The following is a 22,027-nucleotide window of genomic DNA, read 5'->3' as shown; positions in this document are numbered from 1 at the left end:
CTCTCTCATCATTTCTATCACATCAACCCCTCACCCTTGTCCCATGTCTGGTGTGTGGGCTTGCTATACTTAGACTTACTGGCGAGTAAGGAAAATTCCTTTAAGACAGAGAAGAGAGCCCAGAGATAGATGAGGGCTGGGTGGATTTGGGCATTTTTTTCTCCAGTCAGATGGCTGATCTTTATTGTTTTAAAAAAAGTGATAGGTGGGAGACCCGTAATTCCTTATAATTGGCAGTGACAGGCTGGTCTTTATCCACCCAACAGGCTTGGTAGAGAGAAGTCATCAACATACAAACTTCTTCAAATTGGGATCAACCATATCAGACCACCCAGTGAAGAAAGTTCCCACCTCTTTTACTAAAAATAAAACCCTCCAAGGTTAGCACTGAAAGGAGACAGATTCAAGCAGAGCAGATATTCATCCCGAATCTCTTGTTTGTAGAGCCTTTAAGAGATCCTCCAGGGCACGTCTCCTCTCCCCCACCACTCCTGAGGACAGTACGTCCACATGCAGTTGCCAGTCTAGTTGTGCTGATATGTTTTTGTTTTGAATTTTATTCTATTTTATTTATTTTTTTATACAGCAGGTTCTTACTAGTTATCTATTTTATACATATTAGTGTATATGTGTCAATCTGTGCTGATATTCTGAAGGGTTAATCAGATGTCCTTAGGACAAATATTCCTTACCAGTTCTTTGGGTAAAGTAGACTTGTCTCCTTTAAAATAGGCATTACTTTTAAGCACTACATGGGAATGGCTTGTACCTATAAGCAGAAATCTCTGGGACACTGGGACGGCACTTATTAGTAGACATTATTATTGTTGTACACACATATGTATATACAAGGACTTCTGAATTTACCTTAAACTAAAGTAAAAATTTCATAAGTCTGAAAGATCTCAAACCGTTTTCCTGGGAGCACTTTCAAATATGCCAAATATTTATTGTGAGCATTTATTATGTGCCATCTGCCTTACATTAGGGGCATCACATATTGTATTGATCAAGAGTCTCTTGGTTGTAAGGGATAGAAACCCAACTTACATCAACGTAAGCATCAATACACTGCAAGGGCAGAGGAGGAGCTTCACAAACAACCAGATGCAGGAATACAAAATCTTAACCAAAACTCTCTTCTTGCCTTTTTAATCTCTTGTCTCTGCTTCCTTCTGCTTAACGCTGCCACCCCCATAATACTAGAATTGTGGCTGCAGGTATCACTGGACTTAAACCATTATAGCCTTGGGAACAAAGAGGAAATGTCTTTCTTCAATCCCAGCTTCATTAATAATAATTGTAAAATTCCCAGGAGTGGTCTCTGATAAACCTGACTTGGGTCGCCTGCCCACCCCTGCACCAATCCCTGTGGCTAGAAGGACTAAAGTATTATAAGTAACCCAGCCTGTGGCACAACTGTGTCGCCAGCTGGATCGTATGATTGGCAGTGCCCTCCAGAACCATTTGGTTAGAGTGTGGGAAGAGCAGTTCCCCAAAAGAAAGGGGGTTGTTCCGGACGGGACTGACTGAGTAATGCATGTCCATTCTCAGTACATTATGTCCTATAATGCTCACAGTAGCCCAATGACGCAAATAGTATTATCCATGTTTTACCAGCAAGGAACATGTGGGGAAAAAGAGAGGTTAGGTAACTTGAACAAAGTCACACAGCTGGGAAGCAGCAGAGCTGGGATTCCACTCAAGTCTGTTTAACCCCAAAGCTCCTCCATTACCTTGCCACTTCTCCTGCCTGGATGAATTTCTCCTCAATCCATGTATCTTAGAGTCATGGGGCCATAAAGACAAATTACACTAAATTGGCACGTTAGGCAACCAGCTTCTGCTTCCCTCTAGGAAAGGGTCTTGGTATTGAGGGCTCTTGTCAGGTTTCTGCTTCCTTCTGGAATTACTAGTTTAAACAAAACCAAGAATTTCTTGGGCCACTTAACTGGGTTGGCATGGCTGGACCCAGGGGCTTAGGATGGTGTTGTCAGGTCTCTGTTTCCCTTGCCATTTTCAGCAGTGCTTCCCTCAGAGTCTCTCTGTATTAGATTTACCCTCGCATTGGTGAGAAGGCTGCAGTTAGGCCCAAACTGAAAAAAAAAAAACGAGAGACCATCTCTCTGTATGTATCCATATACCACATTTTTTAAAAAAATTTATTTTTGGCTGTGTTGGGTCTTCGTTTCATGTGAGGGCTTTCTCTAGTTGTGGCAAGCGGGGGCCACTCTTCAGCGCGGTGCGCGGGCCTCTCACCATCACGGCCTCTTTTGCTGCGGAGCACAGGCTCCAGACGCGCAGGCTCAGTAGTTGTGGCTCACGGGCCTAGTTGCTCCGCGGCATGAGGGATCTTCCCAGACCAGGGCTCGAACCCTTGTCCCCTGCATTGGCAGGCAGATTCTCAACCACTGCGCCACCAGGGAAGCCCCCATACACCACATTTTTGAAAGCGTTCTGCTCAGCCCTTCATGGGTATTTGTCCACATTACTGACAAACACTCCAGGACAACACAGACTGGACCAAGCCTAGGACGGGATGCTGGCAGCCATAAACACATCCATATCAACCCCTACCAAGGCAGAATCATAGAGTGAAGAGCTGTGGTCAGTCTCCTCCTTCTCAATGTTCCGCTAGCACTTTATTAACAGTTACAACCCTGCCTAGTAATTGTTTACATCTTATCTTCCCCACTAGGCTGTGAATGCCTGTGGAGCCAGGATCGGTCTTTCATTTTGACATCTCAGCATCTAGCATAGTGCCTGACATATAGGAACTCAATAAATATTTATCAAATGAATATAATACAGGATAATGCTATGGTTTGCAATGCTATGGTTAAGAAAACAAACATTCTCCAGAGGTCTGGCGGGCACCACAATAATAAAAGCTACCACTTAGATGCCATTGTATAATTTACAAAGTAAATGATAACTACTTTGCTGAAAAATTTTATATCTGCATCTCATTTAAACCTAAACACAATGAAAATGCATGTACCACTACTTAGAAGCCTTGCACTTAGCTTGTGTAGAGGAGGGTGAGGGACGATGCAGAGGGAGAGGATGTGATCTGTAAGGCGAGTTTGGTCCTGCGGAGGCAGGACAACTAAGACAATTAGAAAACCTCTCCAAGGCAGTGCAGGATAAGTTCCGCCATTCAGATGGGTGCTCAGGTGCTCCCTGGAGAAGGCCCAGCGTCTGCTGAGGTTCCAAGGAGGAACCTGGGGATATATTCAGAGCGGAGTTAGAAGAGTGACAAGGAGATGAGCTAAAAAACATGACATGTGTGGAAAGGTTAAAAGAACCAGAATGACTCAGGTTGGAGAAGAGAAGGCCGAGAGGAAACTGAATCATCTTCTTCAAGACAAAGAAGGGCTCTCTTGCTGGGGGGTGGTGACCAGCTGTCCTCCTTTGCCTCTGCATGCGGAGCAAGGGGAAATGGGCTTAGACCGAAGGCAGGGCTAAGATTAGAGAGAGGGAAGAATTTGGCAGGAGGGATGTTGTATAACCTACTTTACAGACACTTGGGGGACGGAGGAGACTCCCACACTCCTGGTCCCCGCCCAGTGGACTGGATTTGGGGACGGTCTGGCAGGCTGGCGGGGAACGGGGGAGGGGGGTCCTGTGGACCTTCTGTCCGTGGCCTGATCTTTCTCGGTGTCCTCAATTTCCCGTTGGAAACTAAGTTCCCCCATTTTGGAGCCGGCAAGGCAGCACCTCCCCCACCCATCACGCACTGCACCAGTGTTCTGGGCTGGGTAATAATGCCTGTCATTTCCTCTCCCGGGGGAGTGGGGCTGCATGCGCCCTGACAGCCCCGAGGGATTGAAGGCAACTAAAAATAGTGCATTAAATATAATCTGTGGAGGGGCACATTTGCATTGCTTTTCTTTCCCCCTCCGGTCTCTTTATCCTTCTGGGCAGGCCAGGCCCGGGTCTAGCTCTGCGCCCTGGGGATTGGGTTCTGAGCTCCAGCTGCGCTCATCTTGTTGCAGAAGGGTTCTCTAGACAAGAGATTTGAGCGAGCAAAACCAAAAAGTACAACCGAGGGTCCTCAGGGGCTTCCTCTGCCTCCCCTCCTCACTTCCCGTTGGACCCTCTGCGTCCTTCAGGGCCCGAAGGTACAGGGAGAGAAGCTGGAAGTGGGAGAGGCAGTGCTGAAAAGGAGAGCCAGCTCCAACTTTGTTCTCCCATCAGCCTCTTCCGTCTGCTGCACAATCTCTCTGAGGTTAAATATTAATTAAGAGCAGAATGACAGTGAGAGCTGAGCAGTGTCGCTTTCTGTCCCAACACAAATGCTAATTTCCTTCCTGGTATAAAGTGACTTTGGAGCGGGATTGGCAGTCCAGGGAGAATAGCTGGGGAGAGGGAAGGAGAGGAGGTGAGGAGAGGAGAGATGGGCAGCCCAGCTTCAGAACCTTTAAGAGGAATGAGGCGAGGGAGCGGGGGAGAAGAGGGCTGTCAGGTTACAGAGGATGTGGTCACAAGACAATCCTAGACTCTCCCCACTTTAACATGGTGATTTAAGAAGCTGGGGTAGAGCTGGCTCTCCCCACATCTCTAAGGCAGGGTTCTTAACCTGGGGTCCGTGCATTGGTTTCAGGGCTCAGGAAACTGGAAGCTGTTTGCAAAACTATGTGTGTGCACATAGGCAGCTTTCGGGGGAGAGTTATGAATTTCCCTCAGAGCGGGTGTGGTGTTCCACAGGGTGGTCCTCAGCATGTGGTACCCATCTCATGGTTCAAGATGGCTGCTAGAGCCTTAGCTGAACATCTGTCTTCTAGAAAGGAAGCAGGAGAACAGTGCGATGGGGAGGGGAGGGCAAAAAAAGCTCCACCCCTGGGGAGGGGAGGGCAAAAAAAGCTCCACTCCAGTGTTCTGTCCCCCTATTAATGGGCTGTCCCAGAAATCCACTTCCATCTTCCTGCCCACACCCACCCTCAAGACAGGCTGGGAAATATGGTCTCTCGGCTGAGCGGGTTGTAACTCCATGTAAAATGTGTTTCTATTAATAAGAAAAGAGAGAGAATGACAGATAATCAAGAATTTCTGCTGCAGTCTCTGTCTCACCGAAGGTCAAGAGTCTCGGATTCGAGGGAGGAGATATTACATCTCTCTGTGATTTCCATGCCCACTGCCCAGGCAAAGCTGACTGAAGACAAAGGCCGAGCATCAAAGTGCCTACTTTGTCTTGGGGACCCGTCAGCCACTCCTGAGTTCACACTAGGTCTTCAGAGGCTGGTCCTCCCAAGTGAGGTTGGCAGGTTTAGCCTCTGACAAGGGTCGTTATCTGAAAGGATGCTAAATAAATGGGTGCTTGTTCCATTGAGGAATGAGGGGACTTTGTGATGTGTGTCGAGGAGCGGCTTTGTTTGGTCTGTCTTCATCATCTTCCTCCTGGCAGCACAGCCTGGAATAGGTGACCAAGGAGAGAGAAGACATTTTTACTTCTTAAGAAAGACACAAATGGGGGCAGGTTTGGGGTGTGGGTGTCAGAGAGGTGAACTGGACCAGAGTAAGAGTCCACTTGTGAAGGACCTGGGTGGTAGATTCAATTCCATTTCTCTCGGGTCGGGTCTTTGTGCCTTTGCACGGGCTGTTCCATCTGATCAGTGTGGTCATCCCATGGTGGACTTTCAATCCCTTTTCAAGAGTCAGCTCCATGACACCGTTCCTCGTGTCTCTGGCTCTACCTCACCACCACAGCTGCCGCAGGAAACTGGTTGCAGTTTTGAACGTATCTTTGTTACAACATTGGTCACATTGTTTAGAACTGTTCCCTTGTCTTCCTCCACTGGGCTAAGAGCTCCTTCTTGATAATGTTTCATGATCATCTAAGGTAGACAACTCTTGGTCGGGCTCAATGCATGTTTGATGGGGATGAACCAATTTTAAAAGGTGTTAATGGGCCTCTATGGTGAGCAAAATATTCTAGAGGTAATAAGGGGATTAAAAAATAAAAATTACATGGACACTGGCTTCTAGGAGTCCACAGTCTAGTGGGGAAGACAGAAGAACAGATTACCGATCAAAAGCAAAGGTAATGGTGATACTATGCAGGTGTTTTTAGAACAGGGAGGGAGAGATTAGTAGAAGGGAGAGGAATCTGGGAAGGTAACACTGATTTGTGTGAAGCCTTAAGGAAAAATCAAGCCCCCATCTTTAGGGCAGTGGCTGGGAGAGAAGGGGCAAGAAAGAGGAGAAAACATAATCTTTGGAGATCAGGTGTTTTGGCAGGGTTGGAGAATTCCTTTGGGAATCTAGAAGTGTTTCTATTTGTTTGTTTGTTCTAACATGGGGAAACTATGCTCTCTGTACGTTAGGTTGAGTACAAGACTCAACTTTTTTTCTGGAAGGAAACTGTGTTTTGTTCTTGTGTAGCTTGAAAGTGCTTGTGAAGGTGTTGGGACTGGGAGATGGTGCTGTTCAGGGAGAGGAGGCGAGAGGCCAGGGTGGGGCTGGGGGCTGGGATGGGTGGCACCTTGGTCTGAGTGTTTTGCAGGCCTTTGGGAAGGAGATCCCATGCTAGGTCCTTCCCTTGTCCTTCCTTTTTCTGTCTTTCTTAAAATACCTTGTGTTTCTGCAGCAGTGCCGCTGCTAATCTAAAATAAAAACAGCAGGAAATGCAAATGGTCAGGTTCTCCTAGCAACAAGAGCCAACCCACACAGGGCGTGTGGAGCAGAGAAAACTGTCCCCAGGCTGAGAGGCGTGTGGCTGGGGCGAGGAACAAGTCTGCTCTTAGAGCCTCGCCCCTCTAACTGCAGAGAGGGGCTGTCTGGTGGGCAACCACCTGCTGTGCAAAGAAACCCTCCATGAACTGGACTGAGGCAAAGGATCGTGTACTGGGGAGATGGCGCGAGGGTAGGGAGACAGCAGGAGCCGTGGTTTATTTAAGATATTGCCTGACGGCAGTGGCTGAAATGGCATCTCAGAACCGGGCATTAGGGGGTCTAACTAGGTGCGTGATTGGGAAAGGTCTTGATCTGTGGGCATGTTTCCATGTGTCCATTTGAATCAACCCACAAGCCTTGCCATTCCTAAGGTTATGAAATACAGGGAAGTAGAAGATGCCTCAGATGTGTAGGTAAGGGGACCAAAATCAGGAAACTACAAAGACTCTTAGAGATACCTGGTTTAATCCCCTTCCGTTACAAACGCAGAAACTGAGGTCCAGAGAGGTAAATGACTTTTCCTGGGACACGGATCTAATTAGTGGCAGAGGTAGAACTAGAAAACAGGTAACCAGGCCGAGACTCATTCTATTTTAAGTTGAAGCTGCTGTTGGCCCTCCTCTGCACACAGCTAGACTATTAGAAGCCATGATAACCTTGCTGGGCCCCTGGATAAGAAATCCAGTCCTCTTAGGCACATCAAATAACTCTAGAGACATTTGAGAGACAAATGAGGACCACAGCCCCCTTGGAGTGCCACGGAAAAGTGAGCCCCTGAAAATGAGGGCGGCATCGGCTGGGTGCCACCCAGCGCCTGGTGGCCGCCACGCACAGGCATTCCGTGGGGGTCTCTCAGTGGGAAAGGGGAGGAAGAGCACCACTTCAGGGTGACGTGGGAGGAAACTGGAGAAGTTGGGTGTGACTTGCTCAAGGGGTCAGATCCAAGAGTGGTAGAACTTGGAACAGAGCGCTGGACTCCTGGCTCCCGGGCTCCTGGAGAGGCCCATGTGTCCTAGACAGTGTAGTTTCCTTTTACATAGCAACTCCTTTATTACTCACGCCCTGGCTTCCTCCTGCAAGTCTCCTATAGCCTCTCCCCCAGAAAACGCAGTGCAAGCAAAGTGTTCTTAGTTCTAGCCGAGTCTTGGCTACTTGAGTACATGGTCAGTCATGAGGGTTCCAGGCTAGGTAACAGGGCGGACGAGAGCAAGAGGCCATGTGGGGGAAATGGCTGGTGTACTCAGAACTTGAATTCAGAACCATCATCTAGGAATGACCTACGCATCTGCATACTTCACTTCTCCGTGACCCTGGGGCACCCCTTTCAAAAGCTCAGTCCTCACCTTTCCAAGCTGCCCCACCCTTCTGGGCCAAAGCCCAAACTGAGGCAGTCAGTTGATGAACAGAAGAAAGAATATGGGCTTTGGTGTCCGCATCCTGAGCTCAAATTCTAGCTTAGTCACTAACTGTTTGACCTTAAGCAACTTACTTAGCTTCTGAGAATTGGATTCTTTACCTGCAAAATGAGAGCAATTGTGTCTGTCTCATAGAGTCATATCTCATAGAGGTATGTGAAGCACTAGCACAGCCAGACATACAGTAGGCACTCAACAGATATTGGTTTCTGCACCTCTTACTTGTTGCAGTTGCTCAGGGACCAGGTGGGAGTTTCGACTGCTATTGCCAAGGCAGGGAATGCTATTTTCCAGGTAGCCCGAGATGGAGCTCAGAATGGAATTCTCCCACACATACAAATTAACTTGCCTTTATTATTGATTAAATGGGTTTTCACCGATAGATCTGGGAACATAACATCTATGTCGGTTTTTCACCACTGTGTCCCCAGCACCTGGTACTCAATAAACAATTGTTGACTGAATGAACCAATGTATTGTTTATGTGAGAAAAGGCATTTTAAATTCAAGATAGACAGCTTACAAAAGAATATTTGAAGCATAAGGAGTTCATAGATTTGGTCTGCTTACAGAATCTCTTTGAGGCCAGGCCCAGAGAAGACAGGTCGGGGTCCAGGGTCGGGGCACCTGATCTGCTAGTGGGTTTACCAAACCATGACCTGTAGCCCAGCTCCGGACAGTTTCCTGGCTCAGACAAGACAGCAAACTGCAGTGATTCATATAAATGGTTTATGAGGGGGCGGGTCTTCCCAGGAGATCTCTGATGGGCAGTTGGGGTCAGTAAAGTGGATCGTAAGCCTTGGCCTTGGCCTTGGCAACTCCATCCTCCATCCTACTCTTCCAGCAGATGAGGGGCATATGCAGCTGTGGTCTCCTCCAAGGAGGGGTTTGCTCTTCCCTCTTAGTTGTAAACATCTCTCCCACCCAACCCCACTGTCTCAGTCCCTCTGTCATTCTCTCTCTCTTTGTTTTTTTCCTCTCTCTTTTCTCTCTCTCTGACTGTCTCTCCTCTCTCTCTCTCTCTCTCTCTCTCACACACACACACACACACACACACACGAGTTTGGATATTGATTCTACCATTTTAACTCCAACTTCCGTTTTTCAAATGTGGATAGTGGCAGCTTATTCATTATTCTCTTGTTGCTGGACTTGTCATAAAAATCAATTTCCCATTGCTGAGATAGTAGCTCCCTGTGTCTCTTAGGGGATCAGCAGGAACAAAGACCCTCCCATTGGACCTCTGGGAAATCACAGAGGCTGTTACAGCTGTGGGCTCAGCATGTGAGGTCCTGAGGGGATTATCACCCACTCCTCCCGGGAAGTGTGGACCCGCTGAGCTTATCTGCAATCACCTTGAATGGCAGACTCATAGGAGTGTTCAGATTCTCTTCTTTTTTGCTTCCTCTACCGAACACATTATAGACCTGCAAGAGGACAGAATCCCTAAGTGAGAGACAAAGTCTTTAGCCTTAGCTTTTTTCTTTCTAAAATAAGGGTCTTTGCTCCCTAGAACCAGGCCGCCTGATATCATCATCCATGACACTGGTGGAAAGTAAGAAAATCGTCTTTCTCTTCATGAGTAGGAAATCAGGTCATCCTCTCCAAAGGTATAGAATACTCCCCCAGGCTGTGGAGAGCAGGTTCTGGTTTCTACCCAGAAAAGCTATAGACGAAAACTGTAGCTGCCTACTACTGAGTATCAGGGGGAAAAGCAGAGATATTTTTACCATACGGAATATCAGTGAACAGAATGCTAAGGAACTAGAAAACTTATTCCAATAAATAGGAAGCATATGCTCTGCCTAAAGCAAACCCAGCTTCTGCTATATACAAATTTCATGAAGGAAAAAAAAAAAAAAAGTTGGAAATTGCAGAAATGTCTGGCCCAAAGTGGGCTACAACCACTTGCTGCAGGAGACTTGGAAGGCTGCATAGGTGACCTGGGAACAGTGATTGGGCATCTGGGGGTTCGTGGGGTCCTTGGCCATCTTGTCATGCGGGTTGGGGATTGTCCAGAGCCCCCTGGAGTCCCGGGAGCCCAGCTCCAGACGGACAGTCCTACACACACAGCCTCAGTTTGTAATGTCAGGGTGTGCGTCACCAACGATCGGAACATCAGCTCTGCTACCCTGAATCCTCAAACAAGGAAAATGCCTGTCTCAGTGGCAGAGATTCCTGAGATAAAAATGACCTTTTGGATTGTATGCCACCGGTTCTTCCTCTTGCAACCAGGAAAGGCAATCTGCATTCATCTCATTGGCGAGGTTCTGGTAACTGGGGATATTAATTTCATTGCGAAACCTGACAAATATTTTACTCTCTCCTTAGTGGGTAATTGCATCCCAACGGTCTCTTCTTTTGTGCTGCCAGATGGAAAGGACGTGTGTTTGCCATTCTCGTGTATACAGCTAGTACCTTAGCATCGCGTCTGTCCCCTCCCTAGCCGCACACTTCCCGGGCTGGGGATGCGGAGGGGAGACCGAGCAGGAGGCCCCGGTCCTGGGTGGGCTGTGGGAGGGGATGGCGGGAGAGCCCTGGGCACGGTGGAGGGAGGCGAGGCGCTGCCGAGGGCTAAACCACGACAATAAAAACACCGCCGCTGGAACAGTGTGGCGGAGGAGAGACAAATCATTATGCCGCCTGAAACTCCCCCTGCAGCCTCTCAGCCCCAGAGCAGCCCCCCGCACCGAGGGCGCCGCTGCCCGCCCCCCGCGGCCCGACTGCTGACACGATGCAGCCACTCCCGCCCCGGTCGTCCCCACGCCCCGCACTTCTGCTCCTGCAGGGCGGCGGCCCCACTGCCAGATGCTGGGAGCGCCGTCAGGGAAGGCGGAGAGCTGACCCTCTGCAGGCGGGTATCTGAAAGCCTGTTTCTCTTCCTCGGGAGGAGAAGCAAGAATCGTGCTCGGGTTGCCTGGGCCTTCATGTCACTCTCTCCATCCCCCCTCCCCAAGCCTGCCAACTTCGCCAAATCCTCACTACGCTCTCGGCCCCGCCTCCTCAGTCCCCGCTGGACCCTGACCGGCGGACGCTGGCTTCTGATACCATTTCTCTCCCGGAGAGATGGGGACCAGGGCAGGCGCGGTGTGCGCGGGACGTACTCCAGCCTGCAGCTCAGGATTCCTTTCTGCTGGCCTCACAAACGAGACCCATGACACACCGACCGTTCGCTGGTCTCCTCTGGCTCCTGCCTTTTCCCAGCTGTCGGGGAGATGGGTGCAGGGTGCCACTTATTTGCAACCTCGCCTAAGTCAAAGGGAAGGCAAAACTAGGCAGGGTACCCTTTCCCACTCTTCCCCTCCCTCTGGCCTCTGAGTGTGGATTTGGAGATCCTTAGGCAAGAGTCCCAGAGGGAAACCACCTCAAGGACAGCCATGGTCTGCTCCTAAGAAGGAGCCTGTCCTTCAAGGGACTGTGTTTGTTATAGAATGAAAACAATTAAAAAAAAATCATCCTTGGATATAGCAGATAAATGTGGCCATAGCACAACACCGTGCAGATTTGCCCAGGGGTACCACATTCTTTTACCCCGTTTTGGATCACCTCCCAATATCATTTTAGCCAGCTATGGCACTGGTGGCAAAGACTATTACCTTGGGGTTTGGAGTTGAAGAACCTGGGTAGAAGCAAGCCCATGGTCCCTAATCCCGGTTGTGTCACCATAGGACCCGAAGCTCTGAGTTTCATGTGATCTCTCTAATAAGACTGATACTTCTTCCTGAGCCTGGGGTTTTAGAAACAAAGCTGAATGGAAACGCATGAGTCTTTTAGCGGTTTTCCCTGACTGGAAGGGACTCATCTTTCCTTTCCAACATATGATCCCATACCTCTTCTTCCAAGAAGCTTTCCTTGACCTGTTATTTTCCTGTGTGAACTAATTCTTATGGAGAATGCACTACCTGACCCACTCACCGTTGATCTGACAGCCTTATTAGGAGTTTCCTGATATACAGGTAGAAGCAACACGCTCATATGTGGTATATGTTGCCTCTAAAATCCGAAGAGTCTTGCCAAGCATTGTGCCTCTTTTTTGTTGATAGATGGAACCAACTGTCTTTTACTTTAGAGAATATATCATGACATGAACTAGACCACTAGATCCTTAGGAATGTCACTGATGTGGCAAGTCCTTGAGCTTTCTATCATGATACCAATGTAATGGACTAGTATGATGTTCTTAGGGTATCAAGACAATCAAGGTCTCTCCAGACCATGTTATGACAAAGAGCGGGAGATTTAACAGTGAAGGATACTGTTGTCCCTGCCACCTGAAGTCAAATTGCTTCTGATTATCTTTGGTGATAAGAATGGGGAGTGGGGGGAGAATTTGTTAGGCTAATATCCACATACCAGCTTCCAAGGGCTCTGTTGTTTTGCTCCAGCAAAGTTATCACATCCAGAATCAGCTGCAAATGGCATCACTGATTAAGTGTGTGATAATCTACAGCCATTCTCCAAGACCATCTGGTTTTTGAAAGAGCCAGAAAAGGAAGTTAAATGGGGATGTGTTTGGAATCACACCTCTGCCTCTTTCAAGTCTTTAATGGTGACACTAACTGTGATTCTTCTGGGATGGTTTCTAGCTTGCTTTTGGGTTACTAGCTCAGCAGAGGGGACTGGGCTGGGGTAGGGCAGTTCTAGGGCCTTCTCCTTGGCCCTCCTTTCTGTCCATAATAGACCTCACTCTGTGGGTCAGGGAATCAATACGAAGATTTTTCCTGTTACTAACTATATCTGTTCCAAATATATTTTCTGAGACTGGGAACCATGAAATAGATCCATGGTCCCACTGAGTTTGGATGGAAGCTTCATCTTTTACCTGACTTTCATAAGCACACTCTGACTAGTGAACCAAGGTGGGATTTCAGGTTTTAGGAGTAGGGTCAGTTCAATTCATTTCTTAATGCCCTGAAGAATGGAGCATCCTCTGGGAACTCTTGAGGGAATATGGCTGCTGGGTGGTTGAGCAGGTCGCGTATAATAGATCCTTTTTAGCATTTTCATGGTCTTTAGCATTTAGACAGATTCCTCTATAACTACAGAATGCCAGGGAAGTCCTGACATTTCAGTCTTACTGGCTATAGCCTACTGTCGAGATTGGCCAACCTAGTTGACCCTTAATGCCTCTTCCCAAGTGCTCAAACCATGACATTAAATCCCAGTTCCCAGTTGTGCACCCATTTCAAAAGATTTTAGCTAATCAAGCCTTAGGTTATGTTCTCCTTTGTCTAACAACCTTAGAATCTAGTTAAATACATGTTCCCCAGACTCCTGTTGGTGTAAGTTAATGAAGTCCTGCAATTGTTTGGGCAAATAGTCTGTCTCCTCCAGGCCCAGGTCTTGTACTTTACAATTGGAACTATGCTGCCATTTAACCCTCCTTGAGGATCTGGAAGCAGTGAGCATAATGGATGTGGATCCTGGAGAAAATCAAATTTTCTTGGTGTGGTCCTTGAAAGGTTTTAATTCAACCTTCGGGAAATGGGGTTGCAGGATACTCCGGGAGGTTTAGGAGGATTTGAGCATTCAAGATCTCAGTCTCATCTGTGTCTGCACAAATGTCTCCATCCCATATCTTAGGGTCTCACTTCTTTCCCATCAGTACCCTCAGCCTATTGTAAGAGACTTAAACTGAAGGGTTTGACTATTTAATTGGGTTTGCAACTCTGCAACATTAAAATCATTTTCTAAGCTTTATCCTCATCCATATGGTCCAGAGACTACAGGAGGAGGAGTCCTTAGGACAATTCCCAATTTTCCACCTGGCTCTGAGTTGGATATTCAAGGCTCTCAATAGGTCCTTTTCCCTGTTAACTCTCTTTGGAGCCATCAGAAGCAGCCAGCTGACTCTACGGTCTTTATAATAACTATTGTCACCATGGTGACTAAGTACCACAGTCACTTTGTTTCTATTGCCCACCACCTGAACTTCATTCCTTGCAACCACTAATGATAAATTGTCACTGTGATGCCACTGAGTGCCATGCATTACCAGTACCCCATTTTCTCTTGGTAAGGAGGTTAGCTGTGTGCTTCTTAAATATGAGAGCAATAGAATATTAGAATCCCATTTTAGGGGACTGTTTTCTTGGGTCCTTTCTGATAGCTATTCTTACCCTTAGTCTAGAGACTGGAAGCCAACACATAGCACACTCAATGTAATTGAGGTAGATTTAATAAAGGGGCTATTTATAAAAATGAAGATAGTGATGGTAGATTGAATAACTGACTTCAGTTCTTCAACCCTGCCTTTATCCATATCCTTACATGTTCTTGTTATGGGTGGAGTGTACTTCCTTGTCTCACTTCTTTGGGCTTAGTCATATGACTTTTTGGCCAATGGCATGTGGGTAGAAGTGAGACCACACCAGTTCCAAGCTTAGGCCTTAAGAGTAATCACATGTTTTTGTTTGCTCTTTTGAGGCTCTGCCACCACCATGAGAGAAGCATACCTACTGGTCCAAAGAGGGTGAGAAGCATGTGGAGCAGAGTTTCTCCTGCTACCCCATAGGCCTCCAGTGAGAAGCATAGCTGCTGTAGCTACCAAAACATGAAGTAAAGATGCCCAACTGAGCCCAGCCTATGTCACCCAAGTTCTAGCTGACCTGCAGATCTATCAGAACAAATGGTTGCTTTCAGACATTGGACTTTGGAGTGGTGGAAATGCAGCACTGGTGTAGCAATAGCTAGCAGATACATGAGAATAAATAAAAACAGTAAGAGATGGGGCAGAACCCCAGAGATGCTGATGGTAGGCTTAAAGGATCAAGGGGAGGAAGAAGTTACTAGAACCTAATGAGAGTAGCTGAAGGAGAAAATGTTTGACAAGAGCTGTGGCCTTTGATAGAGGGATGTAGACAATCCATAGAAGCCAAGCAAGGGGAATAAATTTTATCCCTTCACTTTCCTCCTGTCTTCTGACCTCCTCCTGGTGTCTCTTATTACCAAAACTAGAAGGCAAGGGAGCCCACTGGTGCAGGCCATTAAAAATTTTTTCTTAGTGCATAAAGCAGGATGAAGGCCTGGAAGGGACAACGGAAAATATCCAACATACTTTGTATGTCTGAAAATGTCTTTGTTTACCCTCATACTTGTATGATAGTTTGGTGGGTGCAGTATAGAATTCTAGGTTTGAAATAATTTCCTCTAGAAGTTTGAAGGATTTTCCAGTGTAGTGTAGCTATTGAGAGGTTTGAAATTCTTCTGATCTCTTATCCTATGTGTGTGACCTGTTGCTTCTCTCTCTCTTGAAATGAGTAGAATCTTCTTGTTGTCCCAAATATTTGCAAATTTTCTCCATGTGCCTTGCAGTGGATTTACTTTCAGTCATTGTTCTAGACACTTGTAGGGTCCTTTCAATCTGGAAACCTATGTCCTTCAGTTCTGGAAGGGTTTCTAGAATTATTTCATTGATAATTTACCCTATTCTCTTTTCTTGCTCTCTCTAAATTTCTAATTTTCTCTCTCCTATTTTCCACCTTTTTCTTTTTACTCTCCTTTCTGGGAGATTTCCTCAACTTTTCCCTTCAATTCTACTGAGGTTTATTTTAATAACATTTTTAAATTGGGCCTCATAAAACATACAACTTTAAAGTGTACACTTCAGTGGTTTTGTCTATTCATATGTTGTGCAACCATCATCACTATTAAATTCCAAAACATTTCTAACATCCCCATAAGAAGCTCTGTACCTATTAGCATTTAATCCCAATTCCCTCCACTCCCATCCCCTAGAAAACACTAATCTATTTTCTGTCTCTATGGATTCACGTATTCTGGACATTTCATAAAAATGGAATCATACAACATGTGGACTTTTGTGTCTGGCTTCTTTCACTTGGCATAGTGTTTTTTCTTTTTAATTAATTAATTAATTTATTTTTGGCTGCGTTGGGTCTTCATTGCTGCATGTGGGCTTTCTCTAGTTGTGGCAAGCGGGGGCTGCTCTTCGTTGCGGCGCATGGGCTTCTCATTGCCGTGGATTCTCTTGTTGTGGAGCACGGGATCTAGGAGCACGAGCTCAGTAGTTGTGGCTCACAGGCTCTAGAGCACAGGCTCAGTAGTTGTGGCGCCCAGGCTTAGCTGCTCTGTGGCATGTGGGATCTTCCTGGACCAGGGCTCAAACCCGTGTCCCCTGCACTGGCAGGCGGATTCTTAACCACTGCACCACCAGGGAAGTCCTGGCATAGTGTTTTAAAGGTTCACCATGTTCTAGCATTTAACAATATTTCATTCCTTTTTACGGCAGAATAATATTCTGTTGTACAGTTGTCCCTCGCTGTCTGTGGGGGATTGGTTCCAGAAGTCCCCGTGTATACCAAAATCCACAAATGCTCAAGTCCCTTATATAAAATGGTGTAGAATACAGTCGACCCTCCATATCTGAGGATGCAAACCCCACAGATACGAAGGGCTGACTGTGTATTTATTGAAAAAGAATCCAGGTGTAAGTGAACCCCTGCAATTCAGACCTCTGTTGTTCAAAGGTCAACTGTATAGATATACCACATCTTTTTTACCCATTCATCAGTTGATGAACATTTGGCTATTATGAATAATGCTGCTATGAACATTCATGTACCAATTTTGTATAAACATATGTTTTCAATTCTCTTGGGTGTACACCTAGAAGTGGAATCGCTGGGTCATATGGCAATTCTATGTTTAACTTTTTCAGGAACTGCCAAACTCTATTGAGTTTTAAAGTTCTGCTACCAATTTTGACATTTCTCAGAGCTCTTCTTTTCATTTCCTGAGTGTTTATCCTTTTAAAAAATTGAATGTAATATCTCTCCTCTCTGAGGATATCAATGAAATTTTAAAAAAAGATTTCTTCTCTCTGTACAGTCTGTCTCATGAAGCTAATTTAATTTACCTTTTTAAAATCTCTGTTGGGCTTCCCTGGTGGTGCAGTGGTTAAGAATCTGCCTGCCAGTGCAAGGGACACGGGTTTGAGCCCTGGTCCGGGAAGATCCCGCATGCTTCGAGCAACTAAGCTCGTGAGCCACAGCTGCTGAGCCTGCGCTCTAGAGCCTGCGAGCCACAGCTACTGAGCCCGCGTGCCATAACTACTGAAGCCTCCATGCCTAGAGCCTGTGCTCCGCAACAAGAGAAGCCACCGCAATGAGAAGCCGGCGCACCACAACGAAGAGTGGCCCCCGATCACCGCAACTAGAGAAAGCCGCGCACAGCAACAAAGAAACAAAGCAGCCAAAAGTAAATAAATTAAATAAATTAATTAATTTTTTTTAAAAAAGCTGATAAAAATCTCTGTTTTCATGCAAACATTCATGACACTAAATAAATATCCAGTGTTTTAGATAGCTTCCTTTTGCTCTTACAACTCCATTCCTCACCTGGCTCAGTGCTCCCAGAGGATAATGTGTATGGTCTCCATCACAGGCTTCCTTGCCCTCTGGCTTCCACTTGGGTTCTACCATTTGGCTAGAGATGAGAGATAGAACAGAGTAAAGTCTGGGTGTTTATTCTCCCAGCAACCTCTCTGTGAATGTGACCTTATTTGGAAATAGGGTCTTAGCAGATGTAATCAAGTTAAGATGAGGTCATACTGGATGAGGGTGGACCCTTATCTAATGACTGGTGTCCATATAAGAAGAGGGAGGTTTGGACACAGACACAGGGAAAAGGCCATGTGATGATGGAGTAATGTGTCTACAAGCCAAAGAATGCCAGGGATTGCCAGCAACCACCAGAAGGAGAGCCGTATGGAACAGATTCTCCCTCAGAGCCTCCAGAAGGAACCAACCCTGCCAACACCTTGATTTTGGACTTCTAGCCTCCAGAACTGTGAGAGAATAAATTTCTGTTGTTTCAAACTAAAAAAAAAAAAAAAAAAAATCTCTGTTTTCTATGTTAGAGGCTTTGCCCAAATGTTTATGTCTCAAAATCCTTGGCCTATCAAGAGCGATTTTATTCAAGAGTAAAGAACCAAAAAGCTGATTGGATCACGCTCACTCTCATGTGGGTAGTCTTGTTGACTTTGAGTTTCAAAGTGAGTTGATGGGCTGTTTGTTGAGAACCCCTAATGTTAGTTATTTAGGTCAGATTCTTCAGAGAAGGGCCTTCCAATCTCTCATCTGGAAGGTTAGGATCCTTCTACCTGTGCTCTGGGGGATGAATGGGAAAGAGGGCTGGATGTCTCTGGGCTCACGATTCAGAGTGCTCATGGTCACACCACATTCTTCTTTGGGCATGGTGGTTCTGTCCTCCAGTGGGGCTGTATCTCTCAGTCTAGGGGCTATTCTATTCTCTCTGGAATGTAAACCTCCAGATTTCTGCTAGGATGTGGGGCGCAGGTTCCCAGTGGCACGGACTGGGAAAAGGAATCTAAGGATCTAACTGCTGTTCAAGCAGCTTTTACCCCATTTTCTTTTATGTCGCCTCCCCCTTTTCACTAACTGGTACTGCCTATTCCTGCCAATGCTGCGGTGCAAATTGTGTTGATTCTCAGCCTTTCTCGCATGGGCTTGGGATTTGGCTTTCTCGGTTCAGCTGAATCTAGTTTCCAGCTTCCAAAACTTGTTGATTTTGCCTCATTTCATATTTGCATGTTAAAAAAATCCATTTGCTGTTGTTTTCATGGGGTTTCTGGAGGATACAGAATTAGATGCATGTGTTCAGTCTTCCCTCTTCATCCAGCAGTCTGCACTCCACCCTTCTAAGTGAAAAAAAATCTGATATTTTGATTCCCATCTGAATTAGACACCATGTAATCAGACAACAAAACCCGCTATAGTTATCTTAATAGACAGAGTATAGCATAAAGAATTGTTAATCAGGTGTAAAGAATTGTTAACACAGTGACTGAAAAAGCTAACAGAGGAATCTCAGCTGTTATGGAGATAGAAATTGCACGAAGCAGCTACCACCCTTAGGCCTGGAGGAACAAAGAGAAGAAATTGGAGTTATTAGAACTTAGAAACATAGTGAAAGGGCCTCACACAGCTGTAACTCAGACCTCTGAGGAGCTTGGCTGGGGCTGGTGTCTCCAAGGGTGGCTGAGGCCGGCTGTGGCTGCTGGAAAGCTGGACTCAGCTGCTTCTGGGCTGGACACTGCTCTGGGGTGAGGAAGACGCAACGTGACACCGACAGGCAGAGGAAGCCCACAGGAAGTGGAGAGAAATGCGCACGTGCTATTCTCCTCCTCCAGCCTGGAAGTGTCTCCCTAACGGCCTATTGCCAATGCCTAAAGGAGGTCCAGCTCGCAAAGGAGAGGTGTGGTGTGTGGTGCCCAATCCCAGCATCACAAAGCCAACCGGAAGGCTGCCTTGAAGCTGAGGGACCTTAGCTTAGTAACTAGTATGATCTATTCTTTTGGGTACTTGGGTATGCATGCATCCCCCTAAGCCTACCTGAGCGTGCCTAAAACGACAAAATCCACTCTGTGCTTCCACCTTCTCACAAAAGCATTCTCACTCTCTCACTAAATGAGGAGACACAATGTCCAAATAGCAACAGTATCCAGATGTGGGAGATGGTCTCACTATTCCTGAGCTGCATTAATTACTGATCAAATTCAGTCATAGTCCCGTACAAATATTCTGTTTCTAAACACTATCTTTTTTTTGTTTAATTTTTATTGGCGTATAGTTGCTTTACAATGTTGTGTTAGTTTCAACTGTACTGCAAATTGAATCAGCTATACGTATACATAAAGCCCCTCTTTTTTTGGATTTCCTTCCCAGTTAGGTCACCACAGAGCATTGAGTAGAGTTCCCTGTGCTATACCGTAGGTTCTCATTAGTTATCTATTTTATACATAGCATCAATAGTGTATGTATGTCAATCCCAATCTCCCAATTCATCCCACCACCACCCCTTTCCCCCTTGGTATTCATACATTTATTCTCTATGTCTGTGTCTCTATTTCTGCTTTGTAAATAAGATCGTCTATACCATTTTTTTCAGATTCCACATATGTACATTAATGTATGATATTTGTTTTTCTCTTTCTGACTTACCTCACTCTGTATAAACAAGACGAAAAGACAACCCACAGAACGGGAGAAAATATTTGCAAATGAAGCAACGGACAAAGGATTAATCTCCAAAATATACAAACAGCTCATGCAGCTCAATACCAAAAAAACAAACAACCCAATCAAAAAATGGGTGGAAGATCTAAATAGACATTTCTTCAAAGAAGACATACAGATGGCCAACAAACACATGAAAAGATGCTCAACATCACTAATTATTAGAGAAATGCAAATCAAAACTACAATGAGGTATCACTTCACACCGGTCAGAATGGCCATCATCAAAAAATAAACACTATCTTTTGATCCCAGTTTTCCTCCTTACTTTCCCTCAGTTGGTTCAGAATTTGGGGTGGGAAGAGAGGGGTATTATATACTGACCTTCTTAAACACTAACAGGTATGCTTATTGTCAACAAGTCTATCAGCTACTGTGCCAATTTACATTCATTCCCAAGAGCAGTATAAGTGAGTTCCGGCTGTTCCACATCATCCACTTAGTATTGTCAGACTTAAATTTTGCCAATTTATGAATCAGAAATTGTATCTCATTATTGTTTAATTTACATTTTCCTTACTGGGGAGGCTGAACATGTTTTTGCTGTTTGCTTATTGGACTTGGGTTTCCTCTTCTGCTCTTATTTTTTGTCTATTTGTCTAATTTTTTTCTTCTTAATGATTTGCAGGAATTCATAAAACTTTTTTGGTAAAACATATTTGAAACATACAAATAAGAATAGAGGATAATATTTAAAAATTCATGTTTCCATCACCCAGCTTCATTAAATTGTCTTATTTGTTTTCATTCATTGCCTTATTTGCTTCAGATTAAAAAAAAAAACAAGAAACATCCACAATGGGCACTCTGCATCCATGGGGGAGTCCTGTAACCAACCCCCCATGGATACTGAGGGACAACTGTATACACTTGAGATCCTTTTGGTTCCCTTCTCCAATCCTACTCCCCTCCATTCCTCCCACAGTAATCACTATCATGAATTTAGTGTTTATCATTCTCATGCATAGTTTTTATACTGAGTAGGAGTTATATTCTGGATACTAATCTTTGTTAATTTTATGCGTTTTGAACTACAAATATCTCCTCTCGTTCTGCGCTGTGTTTTTCACTTTGCTTATGGTGTTTTTTGATATTTGAAAGTTTTAAATTTTAATGTGATCATGTTTATCAGATGTTTCCTTTATGGTTTGTGCTTTTTGTGTTATGTCTTAAAAATCCTTTCTCTATCTTTCCTGTATTCTTTTTGTGGATGTATGTTTTCTCTCCTTGATGAATGTCTATGGTCCCTTGAGGAAAGAAAGACTCATGATTTTTGTACTTCTTTCATCCTCTACGTTGTTAATTCCTGTAACTTGCAACTGGTAGGTCACAAAGACCTGATTGGTGGACAGTAGCTTGTTGTCTTTCTCTGCAGATCAGGCTGTAGCTGCTGCCCTCTATAGTCACTATCTTGGGTCCTTTCCTTTCTTTTCCTTTTTTTTTTTTTTCATATCTACATTTCTCCTTCTCATTCTTTTACACAGGACTCACAAGTTTAGAAGAATATCAGTTGCAGCTGAAAACTATTAAAAATAAAGGGGATTAATTGGCTCATACAAGTGGAAAGTCCTCGGACTTCAGCTTTGATTCAGCAGGTCCTTGACATGATCACTAAAGGAACAGGTACGATGTCTTTCTTTTTGCCCTACTTCTTACCGGGTCAGCTTTATTCTAAAGCTTGTTCTCCCTCGCAGCCACGTGACATTTTTATGCCTAATTCAGGATTTCTTGATCTTGACACTAGTCACATTTGGGCTGGATAATTTTGGGGGTGGGGGTCTGTCCTGAGCATTGAGGATGGTAAGACGCATCCCTGGGCTCTACCCATTAGATACGAATAGCATTCCTCCTCCCCACCCTGAGTTGTGACAAGCAAAT

At 45.4% G+C, this 22,027-nt stretch overlaps 1 long non-coding RNA gene across 1 annotated transcript; it reads right to left on the bottom strand.

The window, feature by feature from the left end:
* Nucleotides 1–4,849: 4,849 nt before the first annotated feature.
* Nucleotides 4,850–21,639, bottom strand: LOC309605718. The gene is made up of 3 exons (XR_014231513.1): nt 17,450–21,639; nt 9,446–9,517; nt 4,850–5,413 (listed from the first exon to the last, which is right to left on the bottom strand). It is a non-coding gene; the product is annotated as an uncharacterized lncRNA (long non-coding RNA).
* Nucleotides 21,640–22,027: the final 388 nt, after the last annotated feature.

The sequence above is a fragment of the Balaenoptera borealis genome (genome assembly GCF_965194805.1).
Source record: "Balaenoptera borealis genome assembly, chromosome: 11".
NCBI lineage: Eukaryota > Metazoa > Chordata > Mammalia > Artiodactyla > Balaenopteridae > Balaenoptera > Balaenoptera borealis.
This window is presented reverse-complemented; position numbering and strand designations above follow the sequence as displayed.